The sequence below is a fragment of the Drosophila virilis genome, unplaced genomic scaffold, assembly GCF_030788295.1.
Source record: "Drosophila virilis strain 15010-1051.87 unplaced genomic scaffold, Dvir_AGI_RSII-ME tig00002033, whole genome shotgun sequence".
Classification (NCBI taxonomy): Eukaryota; Metazoa; Arthropoda; class Insecta; order Diptera; family Drosophilidae; genus Drosophila; species Drosophila virilis.
Genome location: NW_027212884.1, coordinates 285,765 through 302,440, shown reverse-complemented (window position 1 = coordinate 302,440; position 16,676 = coordinate 285,765). Strand labels below are relative to the sequence as shown.

Below are 16,676 nucleotides of genomic sequence, written 5' to 3'. Positions count from 1 at the left end.
GGGTGGCTGCGGAGCTTAAATAAGTGAGTGGTTGCTTGTTGGTTGATAAGGTCTCCTACCATAGTAACCTTAAGGTCCTTTGTAATGTCTTATGTTCAAATATACCATTCGGCTCCAGAGATTTTTCGCAAGATCTTGGCCTGCATGATGCGAAGTTTGTTGAGGTGCGTCTTCGCAATTCCGTATACCTGGGGTCCATATCGCCACGCAGGGGCAAGTATTACTTTATAGATTAGGACTTAATTCCGGAGCGAGAGTTTGTTATTTGGGTTTGGTAGCCAGCTCAGACGCCCGATTTTGCTTTTCAAGTTGTTGGTTTCCTCGGTGTTTTTTTAACGTAAGTCGTCTGTCGAGTGGAATCCCTAGGTATTTATTGCCCCACACCTGCTCTAAAAGTTCGCCATGAACAAAAAATCCGGGGGATGAGTCCTTGCGCAGGGTGTGAGTGACCGTAGCACATTTTTGGGGGTTCACGGAGATATTTCACCTGCAAGCACAGTTTTCGAAGCGTTTCAGATACTCCTGCAGGTTGTCTGTTGCTTCATAGGCGCAATTATTCTTGGCAAGGATTGCCGTGCAAACGTAGCCACTCGGAGATCCTGCCGACTAGAAGGGCTATTTCGCTTGTCTTGGGCACATCGTGGTGCAACAGTGGAGTAGCAGTTGAGGTTTTTGTCTGGATCTGCATGAACAGCGCTTGTACCTTCAGGTTGTTTCTTGTGTAGCCCCACCACTAATATTTGGCTTTAAGGTCACTGCTTATGACAAATCTTGGGCCAAGGGTATGTATCAGCCTACTTAGCTCGTCATCTTTGGCATTATGTCTCGGTGAATAGTAAACGTCAGCGATTTTCAGATCACCCAGCACAGTATTGATTTTAATAAGGGCAATAAGAGCTCAATGTATTTTAGCTTATTCCTGATAAGAATTTCGGCTCCGCCACGATCTCTTCCATTGGAATGGTTAGAGAGAATGAGGTCGTACCGAATACGATAAACGTTCAGCAAACTTTTGAGGCCTCTATTTGAAATCAACTTGCAAATTTACAGTTTTCAAATATTGATGGACTGTCCCATGTCAGTTGCACATCAGTGGTTGTTGAAATTCTTGTTTCGAATGAATTTAGTGTATTGAAAATGCTCTTATTGTATATAACAAGTTGGACTTATATTTGCATTAAAGTTTAAATGCGCGTGCAGCTATGTACTTCTCGAAGCGCATTCGGGCATTGCCCGTGGGATGCATGGTCAGCGCTTATACCATAAATCGGCGTAAGATAGTGGCCGTCAAGTGGCTGATTATATTTAATTTGATCGTGTCATTGACTTGCGCTTATGTTTTGAGTTGTTGAACTTTTACCAATGGCAATATATACACCTCCTTTTTCATAAGAAACAGCGTCATTTTTTTGTCGTTTTATTTATTTTGTTGATATTTATTTGTTCAAATATTTTTTTGTAACAAAAACTGTATATGGTATTGTGTTAATATATTTTTAAAGAATATTTTTATTAAGTACTTTATATATAATGACATACTTTCAACAACAGAACTTTGAACCACTGCATATGCTACATTGCATAATTATTTATTTATTTATTTACTAATGCTAAAAGCCGAGTGATTTAGGTGTTTTCTTTGCCAGTCCGGCCCCTATTCACAGCTAATTTTGTCAGTGACGCTTTAAGAGCCCACAACTAAGAAGAAGGGTGTTAGTAGAGAAAATAGTTTTCACTAGTTGAAATTAAAGAGGCAAGCTATACTCTGCTCATAGCCGGAAATGGTTAGTAACTTCGTGAAGCAACGATAGCAACGATTTTATTAGGGGTAGAGAAATGACGATAGAGAAGACTTTATGCAAACTAATGTAATTGTATTGTATTGTATTGTTTACATAGCTCATAGCGCGATAAGGCGAAGTCTGTTGTACACGTAGATAGCAATAAGGGGCGATAAATTATGGTTGGTCTACCCGGAACAGAGAATTGAAGACGCCTTAGCAGAAAATAAGAATCTATATCTCCAACGACCAACTTATGTAGAAAGACAGCACAGAGAATTTTCCTATGTTTTGTTAACGAAGAAAGATTAGGAAGAAGAAGCCTTGTAGAATAGAATAGAATAAACCTTGTAAGGCAAAAAGCAGAATTGCCCGTGTTATTGTAATACTTTGGTGACCATATGCAAGAGCAGTATTCACGGATATAAAAGGTTCGTTAAACTCTTTAGACCAAGTACACCGTTTGCCTCATTAACGATAATATCTATGTGAAGATTGAAGCAGAGCTTACAATCAAAATGAACGCATAGATCCTTAACTGTAAGTTTACCTTGCAATGGAGTATTCTGGATTGTATAATGAGAATGATGTAGGGGATTAGTGTATGATAGAAAAGGTTCCACACCATCCGCATACGTAAATAGCCGGGCATTTGATATAACCGAGGGGAAATCACTTATAAAAAGTGTAAAGAGTAATGGACCAAGATGACTACCTGAAGAAACACCAGAAGTAATATGAACTTGTTGAGAGATAGTCCGTCTCAGCATTACTCTTTAGTAGAGTTGTGTCGTTCAGTTCAGACCAAGTTCGATTGAACGGGGCATTAAAATGAACTACTGAACTTATTCAGTGATTAGTGAACCAAATCGGTCATTTATTTCGCTCGTTCAGCTATTCAATCGGTCATGAACCATGTACTCTGTACTCGTTCAGTCAGTCATGAATGATACATTCCTGAAACTCATTCAGTCGGTCATAAACTATATATGCAACTCAGCACTTCAAACGTTCCTGAACGTTAAGCTTAAATTGCTGTAAATGTGAAGTAATGACCTATATTAGAAGCCATATTCAATTGGTTTCTTACATTATCAATGTGTCATACATGATCAAGGAACTTTAATTTGACATAACATGAGAGTTAAGCCATTGGTGTAGTGAGTATATGCATTAAATAACACCCTGTATTTAAATACAAAGTATGCGACACTTTGTTGTATATAATAAGAAACATAAACCCAAAAGCGCAGAGCCGCTTGAGAGCATTGACTCAGGCTCATATATCGCAGCGTGTTGTATTGTTGGATTGTTGGATTGTTGGATTGATGGATTGTTGGACTATTGGATTGACGTCAGAGGTAATTATAGAGGCCACCCAACCAACAGAAGCGGCTATAGAAATAGTAATAATAATGGTAATAGAAACCATGATAACAGAGGCAATCCTCGACGCGGCTCATATAGAGGCGACTCAAACAGAGTAATCAAGAAACCCCATTGAGCACCAAATAACAAAAATTTTACATATAAATCTGAGTCTCAGAGTCTCAAGACTACAAAACAAGTATCACAGGAAACGGACAGGGAACAATATAGTCAATTGGACAAGCCACAATTGATCTACTTTTCGATTACTTCGTAGTCAGTAACAATTTCCAAATAGTCCACAGTGAAGTTCCCATACCCTGCGATGGAATTCTTGGACTCGACTTCATTAGAAAATTCATCATGAAACCTGAATCACTTAACTATCAAATACATGTACCGCTATTACATTATGATATTGATAACTTTATATTGTTACCTACTAGATCATATGTAATAAGAGAAATTACACTTCTGGCAATGAAGATACAGTTCTTATACCAAACCAGGAAATACATCCTGGGGTAATAAGAGCAAACATTATCGTAACTAGTAATAGCGCTGTAGTCCTTATTTTAAATACATCTAGTAAGCACAACTCAAAAACCAAAAATAAAAGTTTGTTCACTACAAGAATATGAAATCTAAATAAATAACATTAATACCAGCAAGAGAACAAATGAAGGAATAAGTATATTAAAATTCCCTGACAAATTAAAAAACAAGCTTACTATTTATGTACCAAATACAGTGACATATTTCGTCTAACAACAGAAGCAATTTTAAGTAATAATTTTTATAAACAAAAATTACGATTAGCAGACAAAACACCCGTATAAAAACTATAGAAATGCAGAAGCAGCAAGCCAGAAATTGACAAACAGGTCGAAAAATTATTAAGAGATGGTATCGTAGAAAAATCTATCTCAGGATATAATAGCCCACTTCTCTTGATACCGAAGAAATCTCACCCAAATTCAAAGGATAAAAAATAGCGTTTAGTAGTTGATTATCGCCAAATTAAGAAAAAAATTTTAGCAGATAAATATTCACTGCCAAGAGTTGAGGAAGTAACTGACCAATGAGGACGGGCTAAATATTTTTCATGTCCCGATCTTATGTCATTTTTTCACCAAATTGAAATCGATGACAAATCTATAAATATGACATCATTTTCAATGAGCACAGGTTCTATCGCCTTACACGGTTACCATATGGTCTTAAGGTAGCACCAAATTCACTTATGCGAATGATGACACTTTCATTTTCAGGCCTAGAGCCATACCAAGCATTTCTCTATATGGATGTCGGTTGCTCAGGGCAACTCATGTTCAAGAACTTGACAAACATATTTGATCTTTGTCGAAAACATAATTTCTCCATGCACGAGGTAACATTCCTTGAGCATAAGTGCATAGACCATGGCATCCTTCCAGATGACTAAAAGTACGATGTTTTAAAAACAAACCAATCGCTACTGACGCGGACAGTGCACACGTTCTCTAATTACTAGAGAAGTAAATATTTAAAAAAGGCATTAATAAAACCAACGTTGTTGCAATACCCGCACTTCAGGACAGAATATTGCATAACCACAGATTCAGGAACACATGCATGTTGTGCTATACTATCCCAAGAGTCCAGCGGTTCGCGATTGCCAACTGCATACGCAACCCGAGCATACACACAGGGAGAAAACAAAATGTTTTTTCATACAACAACTTAACTTTCTATGGCATCTGTATGATATAGTGGTCCGATCTTAATAGTATTTTGCATATATATGAGGAGCATAGGGAAACTAATAAATGCCGAGTTTGGTCAAGATATCTTGATAAACAAAATGTTTTTTCATACAAAAAATAAGTTTTCGACCGATCGTTCCTATGGCAGCTATATGATATAGTGGTCCGATCCAGCTGGTTTTGACATATGTACTGCGTGTAAAGTTCTGCAAAGTTTTATTAAGATAGCTTTGAAGCTCAGAGACTAGTTCGCATAGAAACAGAGAAACGGAGAGACGTTCAGAGGGACAGACGTACATGGCTATATCAACTCGGCTGTTGATGCTGATCAAGAATATATATAGTTTGTAAGGTCGGAGATGTCTCCTTCTATGCTTTACACATTTCACGACAAAATTATAATACCCTCTGCCAGGGTATAAAAACAAAAGCGCAGAGCCGCTTGGGTTTATTAACTCAGCCTTATATTTCGCAGCGCAGACCGCTAGTACTCTAGCTGGCCGTTTAGCTGACGGCACATATATTCGATTTATATGTTATATATAAAAGGAGTTATATACAAAGGGCAGCGCCGCCACCCAAGACTGCTCAGCCTTAGGTTTAGCAATACTTAATGTTAGATCAATAAAAGTATCTGGAGCGACAAGAGCAGTCGCTCCTACCCAACCTTAAAACGTGCGTAATGCCTACTCCTACAGTGGTCAATAACGCCAGAATAATGACGATCCGTACACGACAAAAACACTGTATATATCTTTGGTACGACCTATTCTTGATTATTCCTCATGTATCTCGTCACCACAATATGCTATCCATCAGGACATTATTGAATCTGTATAGAAACAATTCTTGCTGTTGGGCCTTCGTGGCTTAAATAGGGATTCTCGTGTGCGGTTACCATCATACTTCAGCAGATCTCTCTCATGATTAACCTTTCTTCTTTGATTAGTCGTAGAGCCATGCTGAGTGTAATAATTATTCAAGAGTGTAATATTATTCAAATTAATTACTGGTGAAATCGACTCTTCTGGGCTGACTAGCCAATTAAATTTCTCTAACCCTAATAGACTAACCGTTCATGGTTCCCTGTGATGACTATAACAGCATTACAGAGAATTCTGCTCGGAGTCTTCTCTTCCTTTTATAAAGTCTTATATTTTAAACTATTTAGCAGGTAAAAAGTCTTATTATTATTTGTTATAGTATTTGTGCACATACTTGTAGTATGTATCGTTTTTTTTTTTTATTATATTTTTATTTTAAGACGTTTGCGTCCCTCGGTCGGTTGGGCGGGAAGTGGTATGCAGTACTTTGCATGGGGATTCGCGTTAAAAAAAATCAGCAAAAGTAATCATTACATATAATACACGTCATCAAAGAAAAGCTAATTTTGGCTATTTATTTCAACTTTATTTTAGTATATGGGAAATGACAACCAGTTATCGATACATGAAGAAAAATGTAAACGATTTTTTTTTGTTTCTTATTATATATAGCGTTTGGGGATGGATAATTACTAATGACAGTACAAAGAAGTACAAAGCATATTGCAGCTGGTACAGGGTAACGAGGTGACTGCGCCATGGTCAGAAAACAGATCCTCGTCCCGTATCACCTGAATTCTCCCCGGGGGTCCAGTATGTTGGCGCACCAGTAAAGTAGCAGTCGAGGTTTTATGTCTGGATCTGCCTGAGCTGCGCTTGCACCTTCGGGTTGTTTCTTCTGGAATAATAGCAATTTTCAGATCACCCAGCACAGTATTGATTTTAATAAGTTCAATAAGAGCTCAATGTATTTTAGGCTATTCCTGATAAGAATTGCCGCTCCGCCACGAGCTCTTCCATTGAAATGGTTGGCGTGAATGAGGTCTTACCGAATATGATAAACGTTCAGCAAACTTTTGAGGCCTCTATTTGAAATCAACTTGCAAATTAGCAGTTTACAAATATTGATATCCGTAATCGGGTGAATAATTAAATAGCACCCCAGTACTTTATGATGTTCTTGTTTCGAATGAAACAAAGTATTTAGTTATTTATTTATTACTAGTCGAAAAGCGAGTGTTATTCAATAGATTATGCATATATAATGGAAATTAAATGCTAAAAGCCTAGTTAGAGTTAGTGACGCTATTAGAGCCCACAGCAAAAAAGAAGAGTGTAAGTGGAGATAATAGTATACACTAGTTAAAATTAAAAAGGGGGAACTTACAGCTTGTCCGGCAAGCTATGCTCTGTTCATATCCGGGAATGGCCATTGACTTCCCGCGATAAGGACAGTGCATAGCGTAATCTGTTATACACGTAAATAAGAATAAGGGGCGATAAATTCTGGTTGGACTAGAAGAAAAGGATAATCTATATCTCCTACAACCAGCTTATGTAGAGGGACAACAAAAAGATTAAGAAGAACAAGCCTGTTAGAGTAGGATGGAAGATGGTCTCAATATAAACCTCATCCTGGCTATTGTTATGCATCCTCAGGAAGTGATAAAGGAGGCGACATAGACATGTTACAAATTAAGTAGTCATTATCAAATACTAGTGCTGTAGGAACTAGATATTTCTCGGCAGTTAATAATGACCAAGACCCAATACCATTAATAGATCATTATCATGCACATGTGAAGAAAAAACTTTACGACAAGTACTATGTTTCATATAAATTTAAATATCAGAAGAAGGAGGAATATAAGAGTACACCTTAACTGAGATAATCTCAGCGTCCTTAGGCGTACTAAAACAGAAAAGTTCTGTTTCGATAAAACCTCAAAATCAGATATGGAATCCGAATCGAATCCAAATTGGGTAAATAATAAGAGATTGAGTCACCAAAAATGATATGATGTCAAGTATCTTTCATTTAATACCTATCACCACCTTCTGTAATGCTATTTTAGATCCTTTTTTATCATAAATTCTTAATTACTGGTGCGGGAACCATTTTTTAAATTTATTTAGTGTTGGAATAAGAGGGATCAGGGTATTCCGTAGTCGGGAGCTCCCGACTAGAACCTCTTCCTTGATTGGCTTGAACTGGTGAACAATCATGTGTGGATGCCAAAATTGGGGATCACAACTGATTGGGAACATATTATGTGAAAAATTTATTCTCAAAGATTTGTACATTCTGCAAAAATCATTTTGCTTGTCGATGCATTCTGGGTATGACCAACGCAAGCCACGCAACCATTCCTGGCCATTGCAGCGATCTTTTCGCAATCACACACAGTGAGACCCCTATATTTAGCATGCATAATTTTCTCACAAAGCCAGCAATTAAAAAATTGTGGCTGTAAAGAAACCGATATATTTTCTATCTGCGTTAAAAGATAAGGAGAAGTTTCGAGAGCGCAGAGAAAAACAACAAGCAATGTGCAAAACTACAGCAAGTAAACTCTCAAAAAATAACTACTCGTTCCCAAACAAATTGTTTGAAGTGAAGAGCAACAGCAAAAAATTGTGAGAGCGCGATGCACAAGCTGAAATAGGCAGCAGCGAACACACGCACAATCAAATGTATGCACAGCACCAATGCAAAAGAATCAAAACAGACAATAACCACAACACGGAACTGATGACGCGTTCAAATGGAATAATTAACAGACTTAAGCTGCAACAACAGAATAATACCTTGCACAATTAAAAAGCTTTTTAAATAAAACACAAAAAATGCAACATCTTAAATAAAAAGCAGAGTTAAGCCACAAATATATATAAGAATCTTGGAGCACAAGAAAAAAACGTCAATCACTCTCAACTGACATTATCGCTCTCCATGAGAAAAGGAGTAATTCCGATGTTGAAAACTACAAAGGTATTTCCAAAGTAGCCGCTATACTTAAAGCTTTTGAGGGAATTGTAACACCTCAACTGTGAAATTTATGTAGTTATATTATTTCACCTTTCCAGCATGGGTTCTTGAAGCTTAGATCTATTATTTCATCTTCTCAGCATGGGTTAGTGAAGCGTAGACCTAAAACCACAAACCTTCTTGAGTTTACTTTGTTTGGAATTGATGGGTTTAATAAAAGAATGCAGACTGACGTCATCCATACTGATTTCTGTACGAGATTCGAGTCTGTCAACCACTTCTTGCTGATTTATAAATAATGCCTTTTCGACTATCAAGTCGATCTTTTGAACTGGATTTTAGAGAATTTGCTTGATAGAACCCAAAAGGTTTTTCTCAGAAATTCGTTTTATAAACGTATTCTGGTGCCTTTCGGTGATCCCCAAGGTAGTCATCTTAGCCCACTACTCTTTACTCACAGTCTCGATGCTGATAATGTAAAATTATGCCCTGCATGTAAAGATATTATTATTTTACAAGCTGATATGTCTAGCCAACCTTTTAATATTAAATTGATCTAAGTGTAAGGTAATGACTTTCTATAAAAGCCCTAATCAATTAGTTTCTTACAACCTGATAGCTTACCGCCCGAGCGGGTTAACAGTACTTTTAATGAAGTTAATGATCTATGTGTCATCCTTGATCATAAACTTAAATTCAACTATCATATTAAGATCGTGTTTAATAACGCAAAATAGTTATGGGTTTCAACAAGCGAGTCAAGGAGTTTGAACCATGCTAGGTGTAATATTTACTCATAAATTAATTACTGGTGAAATCGACTCTTCTGACTAGACAATTAAATTTATCTATCCCTACTAGACTAGCATGGAATTTTGTACCCCTTTCGTTTAAATTTTGCTCAACTAATTATACCGTTCAGGGTTCTCTGTGATAACTATATTAGCATTACCCCCCGAGCGGGTTAACAGTACTTTTAATGAAGTTAATGATCTATGTGTCATCCTTGATCATAAACTTAAATTCAACTATCATATTAAGACCGCGTTTAATACCGCAATATAGTTATGGGTTTCAACAAGAGATTCAAGGAGTTTGAACCATGCTAGGTGTAATATTTACTCATAAATTAATTACTGGTGAATTTGACTCTTCTGTGCTGACTAGACAATTAAATTTATCTATCCCTACTAGACTACCACGTAATTTTATACCCCTTTCGCTTAAATTTTGCTCAACTAATTATACCGTTCAGGGTTCTCTGTGATAACTATAACAGCATTACAGAGTATTCTGCTCGGAGTCTTCTCTTATTTTTATAAAGTCTGAGAGGCGACCACTAAGGTAGCCACCCCACAATTCTTAATTATAATTATAGGGTATAAGCATTGTATATTATATAAGCATTATATTAGTAATAACAACAGTTAAGACAAGATGCCGACGTATTAAAGCCAGTAAATGGCAAGGAGCCCAGTTCGAATTAAGTTTGAATTTAGCCGCCGCCGCTGCAACCGTGCGTTGCCGATCGGTTGCTCAACACTGCCTTCGAGAGCGCAGCTTCAATTTGGCGGCGAAGAGCGAAAGCTCCGAACTTGAGCGGCCGAGGCGAACGCATCGCTAGCGGGCATGCTGACATTTTTTGGAGAACGATCAGTAGACGAGTGAGTAGACGTGTCGGGAAAAGGAGCGCGAGTGATAACAGTGAGGTGTCCAGCGGGCCAGGGCAGTGCGGCAGGGCCTTAGTTTAGTAGATCCAACAGGGAAAAAGTTAATAAAACTAGCAAAGTGGATATAATTAAAGTTATGAAAATAATGGCTTACCGTTGTATTTTTGGGCGGTCATATTTGTGCTAAACAACGGAAATAATCTAAGGGGCTAGTGTGGTTGGTGCGAGGCCAAGGCCCGATGGTGTAAGAGGTGCGAGACCAAAGCCCGGCAGTGCAGGAGATGCGAGCCTGTAGCCAGTTAGTGTAGTTGGTGCAAGCCAAGGCCCGCTAGCGTAATTGGTGCGAGGGCAAGGCTCGCTAGTGTAGGTGGTGAGAAACCAAGGCTTACTAATGTAGATGGCGCGAGGCTACGGCCCGTTAGAATCTGTACTCGGTAGTGTAGGTGTTGTGAACATAGAGAGATGGTTGGTCGGTACGTTTACTTAAAAGTACAGCGCCAGACGGGAGACAGCGAGACCACGCTTGCACACATGTGCACAGACGCGCGCGTCGCCGTCGAAGGGCCGTTAAGGCGTCGTGACAGAGGCTGTACAGTGGGACGAACTCAACTCGCGTGCGCTGCAAGCAATGAGAACCGGTGTGTTTAAAACGAAGCAAAACGAAGCTGAACTACAAAATAACGAAGTTCAAGTTGAGAGAAAAGAAAGGGACAGATTTTGTGTATTTTTTCTTTGCTGGCGTGAACGAAAAAAATAAATAAATAATAATAATTAAAAAAACATATATATATTAAAAGAAATAAAATAAATCCATAAAGAAGCAAAATTCTTGTAATAATAACAATTGACAATTATTGGTGGAGTTTTTTTTAAGAAATAATAAACAAATGGAATAATAATAATAATAACAATTGACAATAATCATTGAATTTTTTTGTTTTTGTTTTTTGGTGGACCACCACAAAAATAAGTGAGTGGAATGTTCAAAATAGAATCAGGTGAGTTCCAAAACCCGGAGGTAGACTTGCGTTGGATCCACCAGCGGCGCAAGGAGGAGCTGGTAGCCATCGCCCAGAAGTTCGGGCTGGAAAAGGACGGGCGCGTAGAGGAGCTGCGTAGGCGGCTATCCACCTACGTGCAGGAGGGCGGCCATTCGTCGGAGATCTGGGCTCGTCTTACCGAGCTGGAGTCTCAATACACGATGCACGCAGTGCATCAGCACTGCGCCGAGGACGTACTCGCTCGCGTCAGTCTGTAGGACGCATTTGGCGGAAAAGTCTGGGCAAGTTAACACAGGGGCAGTCGTCCTTCAATTGATGCAATGCCTTCTCCTGTTCGTGATCCCATGCCCATTTCCGCCCCTTCTTTAAGAGCGCTGTGAACGGCTGTACCTGAGTTGCGAGGTTGGGAACGAAGCGCCTGTACCATGACGCCATCCCGAGATACTGCCGCAACTCCTTACATTTGTCGGGGCCCTCAGGTTACTTATCGCCCCCACCTTCTCTGGATCGGTACGTATTCCTTCAACACAAATTACATGTCCTAGGTAGACCAACCTCTCCCGGAAGAAACTGCACTTCTTCCTATTAATCGGCGGAACACCTCTCTCAAGTTCGCCACATGTTGCTCTTTCGTCTCCATTTCCGGCCCTAAGGCCGTATCTAAGGCTCGATGGAAGGTCGCACAATGGCATCACCCGTCATTGGAAAATACCTCTTCCGAGGACCGTGAATCGGTCGGTATCTGCCAGTACCCAGGCTTCAAATCCAGAATAGAGATGAACCTTGCGTGATGCAACCGCTCAAGGATGTGATTAATCCTGGGAACAGGGTAAGCATCTGGGATGCAATGCGCGTTGAGTTGCCGATAGTCCATGCACATGCGCCATTCGCCAGTCTTCTTTTTGACTAAGACGATCGGGGCGCTGTGCGGACTACGCGACGGCTCGATGGCACCTGCCCGGATCAGCTCATCTATCTGTTCGTCGATCACCCTCTGCATGGCCGGATTCTTGGGATAGTATCTCTGTTTCAACGGCTTGTCATGCTTCAGCCGGATTCTTTGCTCCGCGATGTGTGAGTCTACCAGCCGCCTTTTGGACTCTTTAAGCGCGTGGTCCAATCCTGCGTTAGACCCCTTCGACGTTCCCTTCCTCTTTTTTGTCTTTACATCGGTTGCCGAACAGGTGCTCCGTTTTCATCACCTAGGAGGCCTTCCTTCTTCCTTCCTTCTTGGTATCCTCTCTCTGTTGTCGAGCAGGTGCTCCCCGGGAGGCATTCCTTCGGTTCCTTCTTCGTCTCTTCCGCCATTGGTTGCCGAGCAGGCATTCCCGCTACTTGGTGCGCGAGGCCTTCTTTCGTCTCTTCCTTGGTTCCAGGCCCCGCGGCCGGATACGTCTCCGCATTAAGGACCAGCTCCGCTTTGTCGCAGAGTATCGTAGAGCCTATCGCACCCAAGAAGTCCAGCAGGCATTCCCGCTATTTGGTGCAAGAGGCCTTCTTTCGGCTCTTCCCTGGTTCCAGGCCCCGCGGCCGGAGAAGTCTCCGCATCTAGGACCAGCTCCGCCTTGCCGCAGCGTATCGTGGTGCCCATCGCACCCAACGAGTCAATCCCCAGGATTAGGTGGTCCAGCATTGCGGACATGATAAGCATTAACATGCTGACCACCTTCCCCGCTAGGCCGACGTCTATCCTCAATGCCTTACGTACCTCGAGCGTGGACCCATCTGCCAGACGAATGCGCGCTGGTACACTCTCCACTTTCCCACGAATCGCCCAATTGCGTACGCAGTCTTCACTTATGAAGCTGCGAGTGGCCACTGTGTCGATAGTACCAAGGCATCGCCCGCCCAAAAATCTCCACCGTGGTGACTATCCAGCTACCCTCCATCTTAAGCGGCTGTACTACTACCGGGTTCCGTGTGTGTCGACGTCGACCCGACCCTGACCTGCGCAACGCAGTAGCCCGTTTCCCGCCTCCGTGTGGCGACAACAATCCTGGCTACTTCTGCCCCGGTGTCCACATACCCAACAAAACTAAACGGGCATTGGGACACTCCCTGGCAAAGTGCCCCTCCTGTGCGCCCCTGCGACATGCTCGTCGCGGATCATACCCGTTTCATTTGGTGGGCGGAGACTTGTCCATCCGCAGCGATCGCTCCGGATCCGATGGGAGTAGACCGGAATAGGTTAAAGTGTCCCCCCGGGGGTTGTACCGTCCTTTCCCACTTCGTGCAACTTGAACTCGTGACCGCCTGACTGCCTGCCCTGCTTCTCGAGTATTCCACTCTCTGTCTCATCACCGTCTCGTACTCGACTGCCAGCTGTGTCAGCTGTGCCAGCATGGAAAAATCTCGCCGATGCACGCACGACGCAAGCGTTTTGAAGTAGCTTGGGGGCAGAAAGAAGTCCAAGAAACCCCTCCTGAACACCGACCATGGCACATCGCTAAGCCCACTGCTTAAGAGCCACCGAGCGGCCCTGTCGTAGAACACTTCGTCCATTACCCGGGGCAATCTATCGAGGGCGATACCATACGTAATGGCTCGTTCCTCTAGGTCCACAAAGAACCCGAGGGGGTCGGATCTCATGCCCCACTTCCGAACTTGTTCCGGGACATTTGTGAAAGGCATAACCTCTGACCGAGAACACGGTTGGGGAGCGTAGGGGACGGTAATATACCCGATCGATTTCCGCTCCATACGAAAGTTGGTCGTGGTTGCTCGGCGAGCTCCTAAGATCAGGGTCTGACTTTTGGCGCGGTCGGCCAGCCACGTCAGATGGGACACCATAGGATAGCGGTTCTAACGTTTTCGTGTATTAACTTAGGGAGTTCCTGGAGACAGAACTGGCACTCTTCGAGGGGCTTCACAGGATCCGGCTAAAGGACGACAAGCCATTAATACAGTGGTATTATCTGAAGAAGCCGGCCATGCGGAGGGTGATTGTCGAACAGGTAGATGAACTGATCCGGGCTTGTAATCATATTAAGCGAAGTTTGCTAAGCGACCGAAACAGTTAGATAAATCAGTGCATATTCGGGAAGCAAATCTGAATGTACTCAACAAAAGTAGCCGTTAAGTGAAAATAATATATTGAAATATATTTTTTTATAGTAACTTAACGTGTAAAACTTAATTATATATATATTTGTATATGCAGGTAGTTAAAGTATAAACACACACACGAATCAAGAATTGGGAATCGGGTGGTGTAGTACGAAATGACGAAAATGTCACATGCACCGATTGATGTTGCGTAACAACTAAGAACTAAATTAAGATTCAATATCTAACCAAAACCTAGCAGCCCGTGGCATCATCGCGTCTATAACAACGGGGTCGATTATCCCTGAAAACAGTGGCAGCGGTAAACTGGTTCTTCTGTATGGTGCATCTGTGCATCTGTGGCGAATGGTGCATCTGTGGCGTAAAGAGCGGCGGCTCCACGTCGGACTGTAGGACAAATTTTGCAGAAGAAACTCATCTGTTTGCGACAGCCACAGGTCGGCGCCACGCATTAGATCATAATTGAGGGGTCCGATGCGCAGCATGCCCAGCGTTGAGTCATAAAGGTCCAGCACCGCCCACACCATAGATGATGGGGTAATTGATCTCGCCGCGCAGCATTGTGTTCAGCTCGACCACGCAAGCCTGCGTTAAATCGATTTCAATGTGATGATTATGGAATGATTGCATAATGCTATAGAAGACATCCTCGCCATACCCTTGCGAGTCTCGATAGCCACCAATCAGCTGCAGCTCAATGCGTCCTTCCGCATATGCGACACCATTGTGCAAACGGCTTCATCCACCCCGCTGCCATGAAAATGCGCCACTGCCACAACACCAGAGCCTGAATGCCACACAACAACAATAATACAGGTGGTGGCATCGTCGGCCCCAATGATGTGGATGTTCTTGTCGTGCGGTGCGGCGACAGCCAGCTCACGCTATCCCACATAGAGGAGACCCAATGGGCCGACAAACTTGGCCTGTATGGAATGCAGCTGCAGTGCATAGTCTCTATAGACAGGATGCTGCAGGAACAGGCTGTTTGTATCCATCGGGCAGTCATCCTGGAGAACACCGTTCAGCACAAGCACCATCCTGGTCGTTTCGTCTCGTCTAGTTAGCACCTCCACCAAGCAATTCAATTTCAATTACTCCGAGTTGTTGCCCCTTAAGACGAGTAGCACCAGCAACCAGCTGCGCTTTTGCATATCACTTATACCAATATGCTTATAAATACTTACATACACTTTTCACGCACTAATTACTATAACAATTTTAAGCTCCAATATCGGGATAAATAATTCAGTTCGGCACTGTGTGACAGCAGCACAATAATTTTAATCGTTAATGCCAAGTTCGGCAAGATATTTTAATAAACAAGAAAGGTTTTTAACCAAAAACCTAGTTTTCGACCGATTGTTCCTATGGCAGATATATGATATAGTGGTCCGAGCTTATTAGGATTGTCGCTCGATCAGAGCCGGCGATATACGTTCAATTTCATCTTTTAATACTCTGCTAGCGCCTCTGAAATTTGTGCCATTGTCCGACAGCATGCGGCGGGGGCAGCCGCGTCTGGCCACGAACTACTTTAGAACGCATAAGTATGAGTCAGTTGAGAGCGACGTAGCTGTATCTAGGTTAACGGCGCCGTCCAACGACAATGTCGTAGGGGCCGTAGTAATTTACTCCAGTATATGTGAACGAAAGAGTATAGGGCGATAATCGTTCGATTGGCAGGTCGCCCATCCCTGGCGGCTTTGGGCGGGCGCATCGTATGCGGCACGCTGGGCAGGTATTGGAAACTTCTCTCACCAAAGCTCGTAAGCCGCAAGCCCAGTACCGCTGCCGCAGTTCATTTACGATGATTTCGTTGTGTAGGTGATGATATCTGCGGTGTTTTAACTCAACCAGCAGATATGTCAATTGATGTCGTTTTGGCAGAATAATCGGGCGTTTTACGCAGACTTCGACTCCTTCTATATTGTCTATCCGTCCTTACGTATACGAATACGTAGAATGCCCGAGTCTTCCACATAAGAGGAGCACTCAAACAGCAAGCTTTTGCGATCGGTTAAGGGGCGCCCCGACCTTAAGCAGGTGATCTCACTATAAAACTCCTCTTCTTGACAAATCCGGATAAAAATCATATACATTTCATTGCTTCTTTTAAGGAGCAGCGTCTTCAGTAGATCCAGTCCTCCGTCCAATCTGACCTTCTTAGTAATATTCCGTAGGAAATCTACTACGCATAGCTGTACGGCTCCCAATTTTTCTAGCTTGCTG

At 42.1% G+C, this 16,676-nt stretch overlaps 1 pseudogene; it reads right to left on the bottom strand.

Moving 5' to 3' along the window:
* Nucleotides 1-14,660: 14,660 nt before the first annotated feature.
* Nucleotides 14,661-15,520, bottom strand: LOC6636912 (protein N-terminal asparagine amidohydrolase-like; annotated as a pseudogene).
* Between the last annotated feature and the right edge of the window lie 1,156 nt (nucleotides 15,521-16,676).